Here is a 12,544-nt window from a genome sequence, read left to right on the forward strand (position 1 = left end):
GCGCCACAGGGCTCATTTGAATTCAACTAAAGGCCTTCAAATGAGGGATGGTGGCTCAATAGTAGAGCATCTGCTTAGTAAGCAGGAAGTCCCAGGTTCAATCCCTGGCATCTCCAACTAAAAATGGTTCAGGCAAATATGCATGAAAAACCTCAGCTTGAGACCCTGGAGAGCCACTGCCAGTCTGAGTAGACAATACTGACTTTGATGGACCAAGGATCTGATTCAGTATAAGGCAGATTCATATGTTCAAATACTCTAAAACCTATTTTCTGACACAAAGTGGCTTGAAGTTCTGTGCCAAATCCAAGGATTTTCAGGATTGGTTTCTGCAAATACTTAATGGGATTAAAATGTGCTTAGTATCTGGTTGCCATTCACTTGTGTTTTTCCTGTGTAGATTATAGTGTACATAAGATTGGTCTTGGGTGCCTCTGTGATTGATAAATCTGGGTCTGGCCCTAACTGTTTGGCAAGTGGTACGATTGCCAGGGGCAGAGGGTCCCCTGGTTTGGAGGCCCTCCCTCCACTTTGGGGTTAGCAGAAAGCAAGGGGAGATGTCCACTGAGCACTCCATTATACCCTATGGAGACCAGTCCCCATAGGCTATAATGGAGAATTGATCTTTGGACATCTGGGGCTTAGGGGGGAGCTGTTTTTGGATGCAGAGGCATAGTATTTTCAGCATAACATCTAGTGCCTCTTCTTAAAAACACCCCCAGGTTTCAAAAAGATTGGACTAGGGGGTCCAATTCTGTGATCCCCCAAAGATGGTAACCCATTCTCTATTATTTCCAGTGAAAAGAAGGCATTTAAAAGGAATGCAGTCCCTTTAAACATGATAGCCAGAACTCCCTTTGGAGTTCAGTCATGTTTGTCACAACCTTGGTACTGGCTTCACACCCAAAGTCTTCTGGCTCCATCCCCAAAGACCTCAGATTTCCTGAGTCGAACCTGGCAACCCTACAAGTTGGGAAACTTGGATGAGCAAAGGTGAGCTGATCAGTTAGGCAGTTTGTAGTATAATCCTATGCAGAATAACTCCAATGTAAGCCATCAGTGGGTTTACAGTGAGTAACTTTGCATAGTATTATATTATTAAAACACTACTGATTTTTGTCAACACCAGCTACCATTAAAAAAAAAACCCAGAAATATTTCCATTATAAAAATATGATCTACTCTTACAGTGAAATTTATCCAGTCAATTGTGTTTTTCCTCTGCCCCTGGCAATCGTACCACTTGCCCCCCTCCCTTTTTTAAAAAAACCAGTGAACTAGCGCTTTACTTCAGGTAGGGTAGTATAGCCTCTGCCCCTCCCCCCTCTCCAGCTATAGTTCTGGAAGTATCTTCTTTACCATGGTGTGGCTTCCTGACATTCTGGGTAATAGTTTAATGACTTTCCTAAAATAAGATTGAAAGATCCTATATGAAAATGTAGAAACAGCCAAAAATAGCTAACAGTGTAAATTATTCGAGGATATGAAGTTTACTATTGAGGTCCATAGAGCACCATAATTTCTAAGTGCAAGGTATATAGTTTCATAGCTTTTCAAAAACATTGGGATGAAATGCAGCACATATAAATCCTACTAAAACCATGAAATTGCTGTTGGAGACTGTCATTTCATGTAGTCACTTCTGAGGAAAAAATGTACAAAAACACTGTGGGTAAGTACCATACAAAGGCTAAAACTGAGAATCTTTTTAAAATTACTTACTACATGAAAGGCATTGTGTAATAGTGTTTATAAAAATGCATTAGAAAATAAAGCTGTTCTTTGGATCCTGACATTAGTCTCTAAATGAAAACTGATTTGGAAGAAGAAACAGAATTAAATAATGGGCCAAAAAACTGGAAACTGTTTCAGACTTGAATGAAACCTAGTCTTTTAGACAGAAGTCTCTAGCCATTTGCTGCCAGCTTTAGAAACTAGCTTCCTGGTGTTATGTCATACAAAATTCCCAAAGCAAAGTTTAAACAGATTCCAGTCCCACTTAGTGCCTGAGGCAGAACAGTCTCTATGTATGAATAATAGCATTGCCCGTATATGGCAAGAACTGTTCTGTAAAATCACAGTCAGAACTATATTATTTGATGAACCTGTTCAGAAAGAAAGAGAAATCATTGTGTAATGGTTGTGGAGAAAGATTATAATATATTACTTCCATCAGTAGTTCTTTTTCTGGAGTGTCAGGAATCCTTTCAGGATTTATATGGGGCTTGACAGATTTTGTCTAAGTACATAAGGCAGCTACAACAACCAATAGATCACATTTGGGTAAAGGAGAAGACTGCTTGAAAATAAATTGGTGCTGCTTTGGTTGATTCTGAAAAGAAATGGTAAAACTCCCTAAACAGAAAACATGCACAGATTAACATCTATTTAGGTGGCAGCCACTATATGAAAAAAAAGTTAGAAGTTGTGTTTAATTTAAAAATATATGCATTCCCAGGGGTCATTTTGTAGGGGAAAAAGGTGCAGGAGCTCAGTGGCATATCTCATTTGCATAAATCCTGGGAGCTGTGTGCAGCGGGAAGAGAACTCCCCACTGTATGCAGACCCTGGTTGGAAGTTCAGACCACAGGACATGGTTCCAGAAAACCATGTCCTTAGTCTGCTTGTCTGCAGCAAACCGTTTGCGGGCTTTCTTGTGCATCATCTTTAGAAGAGGCTTCCTTCTGGGACAACAGCCCTGCAGATCAATTTGATGCAGCATGCGGCGTATGGTTTAAGCACTGACAGGCTGACCCCCACCCCTTCAACCTCTGAAGCAATGTCGTGGTCTGGGGTTGCATGAGTGCTGTCAGCACCGAGAAGCTACAGTTCATTGAGGGAACCATGAATGCCAACATGTACTGTGACATACTGAAGCAGAGCATGATCCCCTCCCTTCGGAGACTGGGCCGCAGGGCAGTATTCCAACATGATAATGACCCCAAACACACCTCCAAAACGACCACTGCCTTGCTAAAGAAGCTGAGGGTAAAGGTGATGAACTGGCCAAGCATGTCTCCAGACCTAAACCCTATTGAGCATCTGTGGGGCATCCTGAAATGGAAGGTGGAGGTGCGCAAGGTCTCTAACATCCACCAGCTATGTGACATCGTCATGGATGAGTGGAAGAGGACTCCAGTGGCAACTTGTGAAGCTCTGGTAAACTCTATGCCCAAGAGGGTTAAGGTAGTGCTGGAAAATAATGGTGGCCACACAAAATATTGACACTTTGGGTCCCATTTGGACATTATCACTTAGGGGTGTAGTCACTTTTGTTGCCAGCAGTTTAGACATTAATGGCTGTGTGTTGCGTAATTTTGAGAGGACAGCACATTTACACTGTTATACAAGCTGTAGACTCACTACTTTACATTGTAGCCAAGTGTCATTTCTTCAGTGTTGTCACATGAAAAGATATACTTAAATATTTACAAAATGTGAGGGGGTGTACTCACTTCTGTGACATACTGTGTGTGTATATATATATCCAAGTAAACCAAATCTGAGGATACTTAAATCCAGAGATTAGACCCCAGAAGGGACAAAATGGATCTTTCTACAAACATTAAAAATGCTCTAAGTTTGCAGGAAATTCTGAAATCTAAAAATACATTTGGGAGTTTTGGGGTTTTTTTAAACCAAAATGATAAAATGAAAGCCTTACTAAACAGATTTCCCCAGTGGCCATTGCATGGTAACAACAGCATTCCAGGCTTGGTTTCTGTCAGAAAAGGATGGGAATCGGCTTTGAATGTTGTTTTGGCCTTTGAGGGAGAACTCATTGGAGGCAGGCCTGGCAACAACCACCGAGTGACTGGATGCACTTGACTTGCACAACATCAGCCACCCTATGATGTAGTGGTTAGACCTTAGCCGGCTCTGGAAGACCTTGGTTCAAACCACCAGTCTCCTCTGGAAGCTCACTAGGTGATATTGGGCCAGTCACAAACTTTCAGCCTAACATACCTCGCAGGGTTGTTGTGAGAATAAAAAGGAGGAGAGGACAATGTAAGCTGCTTTGGTCCCCACTGTGGAGAAAGCTAGGGTATAAATGAGATAAATAAATAATAAATATAGATGAAGGTGAGAGGCAGAGAAAAGGTAGGTTGGTAAACAGCTAAGAAGGAGAAAATGAATCAGGGAAAACAGAGGGAATGTAGGGATTGCCTGTAAGGGGGAAAGAGGAAATAGTGTGGGGAGGGGAATACAGGGAAAAGTGAGGTACCCCTCACAAGACCTTGAGAGTTCCTTACCTTGCAAATGGGCCTGGCCCAGCTGCCAACACCATACAACTGGGCCACAGTTTTTCTAGACAGAGGGTGATGGAGTGGTGGGAGGGAAGGAAGGGTGAAGAGAGAAGAGCAAAATAAGGTAGGAAAGAAGCAGAAAAAAGGAGGGAAAGTGTTTTCAAGGAAGGGAAGCAAGGAAAAGGAAGCAGGAAAAGGGGGACCAAAATATTTTCAGGAAAGGGAAAGATGAAATAATGGAGGAGGAGAAAATGAGATGCCCCCAGAAATCCTGATAGATTCCCACTTTTATTTATTTATTTGAAATATTTATAAACCTACCAGTCTCTCTAATGTAGGGGCTCAAGATATTTAACAACAAATATCTTGATAATATATTTGAACAATAATCACCACACATTCCAGGAGAAACTCAGGAATAATACAAGCCCTTTTTAAAAACTTGATTTTATGGACCTACCTCAAAGTTAAAAGTGGGGGGTGGGGTTCTTCCTCATACTTTAGGGAAAGTATGAGGAAGACTGCACTACAACTAGGAACGAAAATAATGTTCTGTCCCCGTTATCAAAAAGGGATGGATAGCAAGTGCTAATCAGAGGAATGACAATATTATATGAAAGACTGCACTACAACTGGGAAAGAAAATAATGTTCTGTCCCCGTTATCAAAAAGGGATGGATAGCAAATGCTAATCAGAGGAATGGCAATATTATATGGGTTCATTTAGGAAAGGCAGTCCTTCAGGTAAATGGGAAACAAGTCAGGGTGCTTTCACATGGCGACTGTTTGCAAGTGGATTTTGCTATTCTTACACAGTAAAAATCCAGTTGCAGAGTGCATTGTTTAGTGTGTGCAAATGCACCCTCAGTGTTAGCATTATATGAACAAAATGTTTAACTTTGAACAGAAATCTGGCTGATGTATTCTGAATTAACTGTCCAGGTTGCCTTCAAGGATAGCTCCATGAAAAGTGTGTTGTTATAGCAGTCAAGCCTCAAAGTTACCAAAACATGGATCAGCCTGGCCAGATCACCTGAATCTTGAAAAAGGGAAAATTTATGAGCCAAATGCAATTGAAAAACCATCTGCATCAGAATAGTTTTCTTTCAAGTAGCTTCTTCCTGGCATTTTACTCCTGTGAAACTCCAAAACCACTTTTTAAAAACTGCAAATGTAATAGGTTGGAGGGGAAGGGCTCCCTGACATTTGCCAGAATGAAACACAGGAAAATAGAAAACAGTCTGAACACATGGACAGATGCTCCTAGTTCTGTAGTTCCCTTTCAGCTACATTTTAGAAATGGGTTTCCTTGTTGACAGGAAAACTCCAAACCACTACAGTAGATATGCAAATGGAAAGTGCAAGTATGTACTACAGGGTCAGGGTATTGTGGATCCATGCCACTGGCACAAATGATAAACAATTTGAGGGAAATAAACAATAAATGAAGCAGAGATACTTGAATGAAAATTGTTTTTACCAGGCAAGATGAAAACAAATTACCTCAGTGCATCTGAATCACTAACATCTCAAGTAGAGAAAGTGTTTATGAGAATACAGCCAAATGATGGAAAGGTCTTTTGAACTTGAACAGCACAGGAGAGAAAATGTCTTTTCTGAGCCACATTTTTCCTGCATAACAAGACTTCAAGAAAAATCCTTGTTTTCTCCCAACAGTCAAACTTTTTTATACTTAAGTACCATTTCACACAATGTAAACTATGAAACAGTTTATCTCTAGCACCTGACTGCTGCAACTGAAACAAAAAAGATTCCTTGAATAAAAGATATTCCACAGACAATATGTCAGAAATATCTCCATAGACAGAGAGTTCCATAGCATGACTGCCTAATAGGCGCCAGTTTGGCCTCTCTCAACACATTTTCAATAGTACAAGAAACTTATTCAAGAATTCCCACCATGATTTTTAAGGATGGGGTAGAGAAGAGTGTAAAGAAGATGGCACTCCTTTAAATACTGCAGGCACTCCTTTAAATACTGCAGATGAAGAATGTTTAACATTTTAAATAAATATACATAATTGCATGTTTTAAATAAATATACATGTGTGAGTGTGTGTGTGTGTGTGTGTCCAGATGAACCCTAACCCCTTCACAGGAATTGGTGGAGGCACAATTTACAGTGGAGGAGCCAAGGAAGGAAGGCAGGGATAAAAGTGAGGCCCCCAGGAATGCTGAGGAAGAGAGTGGACTGGGGGTGTGCACTTGGCTGTATCCAAGCTAAAAAAAAAAATACCCAAAAATATATTACAGATCTGAGAATCTGATCAAATTTTAAGGCTTTTTTCTGGGTTTATTTGATTTATATCCCATTCCATTTCCTGCAAGCAGGACTCAGGACTCAAGGAGCATATATCATCGATATATAGCAGTCCATAATAAAATACATAATAAAATGTATGTAATAAAATACATACAATACATTAACTCCAGTACAATTTAACAGTTTGCTCTACTATTGGATGGTGTCACATATCTATCTCACAGTTAGTTAGAATGGCTGGTAACATATACCATATAAAATGTATCTAGGATACAGTTATTAAGTCTGATTTTGACAAGAGGAGTATTCCAGTGAAACCAAGTTTTATGGACCACTTTAAGCGTACACAGAATTGCACAGCTTGCAAGTATGCTATGGCAAATACCCAAAGAAGAGTTACATGATTAAAATAGTGCATTTCTCAAACTAAAAAATCCATCACATGGTATATTTGGTAGAATGTGACTGTGGATTACAATGCATAGGAATTTCCATGAGGATGATCAAGATTAGGGTTTTAGAACATGTCTCTAGAATTAAAAATCAAATTACAGATTGCTCCATTAGAAGAACCAGGCCTCAGAATCAGCAGGAGCTCACAAAAGCACAGCTCCTGAACCTTTCTGATGGCTTCCCCTTGTAAGAAAATACCCCTAAAATTCAGAACATGCTGCCCCCCCACCAGCCAAAAGCAACCTGACACAAGAAAAGAGAGCCCTGGAGAGTGAGGCCTGCTTGGGCTGTCTAGAGATCCAGCCAGCCCAAGCAGACCTCGCTCACCTGGGGCTCTCCTGGTCTGCCCCTCCCCCACAGTCAAAAGGTCAGCAAGCCACCCACCACCCAAAATCACATAAGAAGTGGAAAAAGGGTGCTGCAGGCTTCTCCAGGGGTTAATGAGGGCTGCTGGGGGTGTGGCAAAGCTTCTGGTGGCTGGCTGGCTGCCCGCTCTGCTAATCCAGGGATTGTTATGCAGCTGTACCTACTATTCAGTGGACAAGTTAGGTGGGGAGGAAGAGGGTGTAAGCCAAAATGCCCTCAAAACAAGGATGGGGAATTGTCAGTCCTGTTGGGGTTTGGTACTGCCACAGTGGCAATGGTTTTGCTGGGCAGACTGCACTGGTTCTGCTGGTGGACTTGTAACCCCCCCCCCCCCCTTCACTTTTTACTGCAGAGATTCTCTGGGACATTCTGCTGGGCTTCTATTGCCTTCCTATTTGTCCTCAATTGGAAACAATGGAGGATGGAGGCAACTTCTAATCTTTTGAAACTTGGAGGTTTTTTGAGAAGAGGCTTCAGCAGCTTTGCTGCAAATTTGGTGCCTCTCCCTCAACCACCCCGCCCCCAGGCCACTGAATATACCCTAGGATAGATTTGTCTTTGACTTTAATGGTCCCCATAGGGTATAATGACCTGAAAAAATTCAGGTTTACAAAATTTGAATACCATACCAGTACTGAAATTTGGGAATATCAGGAAATACCAATATTTTTTTGATCCAATATACTCAAATCGGAAAGAAAAAAAATCTTCCACACCCCTAGGGTGACCAGGCTTTAAGGACATGTGAAGTCACACAAGGGTGATAGACCCAATTACTTCCACCCTTTCTGAGGTGGATGGATGAAAGGGAGAGCCTGATGCAATGGAGGAGGGGCAGAAGTCCCCAGCAGAACAAGAGGGGGATCACACTACAAATCCTCTCCCAATCAATATATCAAATAGCCAAGTGTGGCTCCATCTGTGGATATCTAAATTCACAGATTGGGATCACACTGACACTAAACAATTTTTTCTGAGAAACGTGGGGGACCCTGCAGGTTTGAAGAAAAAATTGAACTCTTAAAACAATACATTGGGGGTTTAAATTCACTCCCAAATAAAGGATTATTCTCTGCAGAAACTTAGCAGCATCCCTGACTTGGCAATGAGGCAGCTCCAAGACACTGCAACTGCCATGGCAGGGCCCAGAAACAGCTGCTGAGGCCTGGAGGTGCACCAGGCTCAGCAATGGGGTGGGGGGAGGATGGGTTTCCCCCATGAGTTTCATGGGCCCTTACCAGCCAAAGGAACTCAAGATAAGGAGAGAAGAGAAAGAGAGATGGGGAAATAGAAAGACGCTAGGGAAGGGAGAGAAAGCGGGAAGGATGTCAGAGAAGGGTGGAGATTGATGGTGAAGGGGGGGCAAAACAGAGAGGTGGATATTCAGAAGGGCTGAACACTATTGCACAGGTTGACATATAAGGGAGGAGAGAAAGAACAGGAGATTGTAAGAGAAGGTGAGTGGAAGAAATAGAGAAGCGGGAGATTGACAGAGAAGGGGGGTAAGAAAGAAAAGTATGATTCATAGAGAAAGGGAGAGAGGGAAGGAAATAAAGGGGGGATGGGATGCACCCTCTCCAGAAATTTATTGCATTCCCTACTTGTCTCTCCTAATGACCACATAGGTTTTGAGAAACATGGGAAACAATGTAGTATTCCATAGGACAATGCCCATGGAGTTGAAAGTTGTCTGGTATGTTTCCATCAGATAAAGCTAGAACCACCAGGATTGAATGCCTCCAGATGAGCTAGATTGTCCAGAAGTATACTATGATCAAGAACACCAGGAAAAGCTATTGAAAGATCCAGAAAAACCAAGACAATTGCATAGCCTTCATCTACCTGCTGAATTCTAAATCCCAACCCCAAGCCAGTTTAAAATAGAGAGAGAGAGGGGATTTCATCTAAAAAGCTCTGGTTCTGAACATAAAAGGAAATTATAGTTTCATCATCTAAGGAAGAATAATAGGTTTCTTGGAAGTGTCAGTTCCAAATCCTCTCAGATGTGAGAGCTGTTTCTCAGATGTGAATGAGTGAGGAAGCAGGGGTCAGCGGAACAGCCTTGTAATTTGTAAGCATGTGCTTATAAGTGTTATTTTTCCTATCTGGGTAAAAGCCCTAAAGCAACCAGATGTGCTATGATTAAGTGCAGGACATTTGGCAGATGCAAACATTGTTGGCCCACATTCTCATTGAGACTGGCCTGACCTACAGACAGACTGCCTCATATGGGGCCAGAGCTGTCGTTCTTTTATGGACATTTCTCTGCAATGAATACAGCTAAATGTTCCATACAATATGCTAGTCATGAAACTGAATTCTCTCCAATGGAGTGTCATAGGTGCGTGAGTTCAGATGAAGGAATTTAAACACAAACCAGAGCTGCTGACTGCTCATCAGGGAAACATATACACAGCCGGGACCTATCAGGCTTTTATGTTGACGCAAGCTACCTTCAGTGTTTAGAGTTCATTTCCCAAATATTGTGCAATGCAGAGCTATCCACCTAACCTAGTGTTTGTTGGAGCAGATAAAGGGGAGGGGGCTGGATTTGTCCCTTACAGGCTGATGTCTTTCTCCTAACTCTGGTTAGGAGAAATATGTTGGAGCCACACAAGATCCTTACTCATTTTTGAGAACCAATTAAAAAATCAATAAGGGCAGTGACCATAAGACTATGCTAATTGTTTTTAGTGATAAAGGCATGTTGCTTTGAAAACACAGCTTTTGAGAAAGTACTCTGCAAATCAAAAATAATTATTTTGAGGAAACCTCACCGCTGCAGAAGCACCTTCCAACACAACAGTTACAAGAGTTCATTATGTCTGAGGAGTTGTTGGAAAAAAGAAATAAAGAGAAAGAAATCTAATTTTAAAAAGGGATACAGCTGGACTCTGAATCCAAGCTTCCCTGTTGATGTTTCTGGAGGGTTTAAGTATATATTTCGGTCACGACAGAATTTAGTTTAAGATTTACAGGGACTGTCAGCTTCAGAATTGTTCTTATATTAAATTCAAGTTTTCATTTTAACAATAAATAAATAAATAAAATGAGAGCCAGTTTGGTGTAGTGGTTAAGTGCATGGACTCTTATCTGGGAGAACTGGGTTTGATTCCCCACTCCTTCACTTGCACCTGCTGGAATGGCCTTGGGTCAGCCATAGCTCTGGCAGAGGTTGTCCTTGACTCGGGCAAAGGAAAGAGGTGGCTCGGCTTCATTCCCTTGCAGGAGAGGCAGCCCGAGAGTGAAGAGGAGGTCCCACGCCAGCTCTTTCCTCCACCTGAGACTCGGGTGGAGGAAAGAGGTGCAGGAAGGTTGAGGGGGGCTGTTTGCATACAGCACTGGGGGCCCTCCCCCACTGGAGGGGGGTGGAGCCTGCTGCCCTTCCAGACTTTGCCAGGGTCTCCTGAGGCTCGGGAGTCCTTGGCAAGGGGGGGTGTGTGACAGTGATGTCATTGTGACATCACCGCCGTGCGCGCTAAGATAACGGAAGGGCAGAGGATTGCAGTCCAGCCTAGGGGCACAGGCACTCCTAGCACCGGACCTGGGGGGAGGAGAGGAGTAATGGACAACAACAAATGGAAAACCTGGCCATGCATCCTTAGGGGCAAACCAGTTTATTCAGAGAGCACAGCAGTATATGAACTTCAAATGCAATTTCAAATGTAACTCTATTCAGAATTAGCTGACTAGGTTTATGACATTTCAGCAATGGAGTAAATGCAATGAACCAACACAGTACAAGACAACTTGCATTACAAATATGACATTAGAGGTTTCCAAATTTTATTTGACTCTAGAAATCAGATTTGAATTCATGGCTGGTTCACCTAGCTCTAGCAATATCGTGCATATTGAACAGTCATTAATAAAGTAGCTCAATCCTGGCTCCTCCATCAGTTTATCCGTCAGATGCATGTATTTGCAAACCTATGATTATGTTCATATCTATGTACTATTTTGGGTGTTCGGTGTACATGCAGAACTGAATGTATGCACAAGCTAAGTAAGCTACATTTTAGGGGCTTGAAGAGGAAGAAGAAGAAGACAAGGAAGAGGAGATTGGATTTATACCCTGCCCTTCACTCAGTCTCAGAGTGGTTTATAATCTCCTTTCTTTTCCTCTCCCCACAAGATAACCTGTGAAATATGTGGGACTAAGAGAGCTCTTTCCAGAATTGCTCTTGAGAGAGTAGCTCTTTCAAGAATTGTGACTGACCCAAGGTCACCCAGCAGCTACATGTGGAGGAGTGGGGAATCAACTTGGTTCCTCATTGGTGGATCTGTATAATATGAGATGTAAAAGGAAGATACAAATGATCCTAAGGGACCCTTCACATCTGGGCCATTTGCTATTTGAGATCTTACCGTCAGGTAGACGATATAGAGTGTTGAAGGCTAGGACAAACAGATTTAAGGACAGTTTCTATCCAAGTGCTGTGGTTAGGTTAAATGCAGGGTTATGAAGGATTATCTGTTTTAGATGTATTTAAATGGTTTTAATGGTTTTATGAATGTTTATCTGTTTTAGATGTATTTAAATGGTTTTAATGGTTTTAGATGTATGAATATGAATATGTGTTTGATGTGTTGGTATGTTTGTGGAAGAGCACCTCATTTCGTTGCTCTCTTTTTGTGGAGAACAATGACAATAAATTTATCTATCTATCTATCTATCTATCTATCTATCTATCTATCTATCTATCTATCTATCTATCTATCTATCTATCTATCTATCTATCTATCTATCTATCATCTATCTATCATCTATCTATCTTCTCCCAGATTAGAGTCCACACACTTATCTACTACACCAAACTGGCAAGGGACTGCTATTTTTTTTAAAGAAGTATTAATATTACTTAATTACCATTTTTTTTGGCATTGCAGTGGTCTCTTTTTGCCCCCCCCCCAGTCGGAATAAAGAGGCAGACACTATTAGATTGGTGAAACTATGGGCCACTTTATTAAATAACACAGCAATGGCAAGGGCAACCAAACTGCGGCCAGGTCAGGGCCAGGGGTCTCCTCAGACCGCTCCCCTGCCTTTTTCAGCGAGCAAGAGACCCGGCCCCCCAGCCAGAGCTGTGTGTCACAGCTCCCGTCAGGCAGGCCCAGCAGGGAGGCTCGCACCGGAGGGCCCAAACACCAGATGTGAGTCTCAGCGAAAGGCACCCATCCAATCGAGTCTCCA

Source organism: Heteronotia binoei, chromosome 21, assembly GCF_032191835.1.
Source record: "Heteronotia binoei isolate CCM8104 ecotype False Entrance Well chromosome 21, APGP_CSIRO_Hbin_v1, whole genome shotgun sequence".
In the NCBI taxonomy this organism is placed as follows: domain Eukaryota; kingdom Metazoa; phylum Chordata; class Lepidosauria; order Squamata; family Gekkonidae; genus Heteronotia; species Heteronotia binoei.